Source organism: Camelus bactrianus, chromosome 6, assembly GCF_048773025.1.
Source record: "Camelus bactrianus isolate YW-2024 breed Bactrian camel chromosome 6, ASM4877302v1, whole genome shotgun sequence".
NCBI lineage: Eukaryota > Metazoa > Chordata > Mammalia > Artiodactyla > Camelidae > Camelus > Camelus bactrianus.
Genome location: NC_133544.1, coordinates 78,592,798 through 78,593,736, shown reverse-complemented (window position 1 = coordinate 78,593,736; position 939 = coordinate 78,592,798). Strand labels below are relative to the sequence as shown.

Sequence of the window (939 nt, the reverse complement as noted above, 5' to 3'; positions counted from 1 at the left end):
CTTGCTAGAAATAGGATTTACAAGGAATAATGACTAGGGAAGAGGTTGAAAAGCCAGTTAGGGCTAGCCGTGGTAAGGGATTGGAGTTTTAGCCTGTAAATCATAGGAGTCATTAAAGATTTCAATCCAGGAACTGATATGATCATATTTTTGAATTAGAAAGAAAGATAATCTTGATAAGAGTGTATTGGATGGGGTGGGGTACAGCTCAAGTGGTAGAGCACATGTTTCGCATGCACAAGGTCCTGGGTTCAATCCCCAGTACCTCCTCTAAAAATAAATAAACCTAACTTACCTTCCCCCCACTGCCAAAATAAAATAATAATTAAATAATATAATAATAAATTTTTAAAAAGAGTGCATTGAATGGGTGGAGGGAGAGTCTCAGTGAGAGATGACCAGGGCTTGACCTGTATGTGATAAATGTGAATGGAAAGTTGAGTATAGCTTCGTGAGTGGCAGTATCGTAGCCAATGAGGTTTATCCGAGGTGCAATTATTGCTAATTGAAAGTTGAGTATAAAATCAAATGGCAGTTCAAAGGTATCACTGACAGATTTGGTGAGTCATGAGATGTAGGGCATGAAAGAGAGGGAGGAGTCTGAGATGATAGTTGGATGGATGGAAGGATGGCAATGATAATCAAGGTAGAAGCCTGTATTTTGGACCTGTTGAGTTTGAAGACTGTCAGAAATTTGCATCTGGAACTTACGAGTTTGGACCGCAAAGAAAATTTGAGGTTGAGCAGTTCCTTGGTTATGAATAGAAGCCATGGACATGTGCATGAGCGCTGAAGAAAAACATATTGTAAAACGTCTCTCCTACTTCACTGGCTAGGGGACAATTGCCTGGTTCACCAGAAGGCAGCCTCTTCATGCTACACCATGAACAGAGCTGCCCAACAAATAGTGAAAACTCCATGGCTTTTCAGAGCCATGAA

General features: G+C 40.6%; 1 pseudogene; it reads left to right on the top strand.

The window, feature by feature from the left end:
* The first annotated feature begins 445 nt into the window (after nucleotides 1–445).
* Nucleotides 446–527, top strand: LOC141578057 (U4 spliceosomal RNA; annotated as a pseudogene).
* Nucleotides 528–939: the final 412 nt, after the last annotated feature.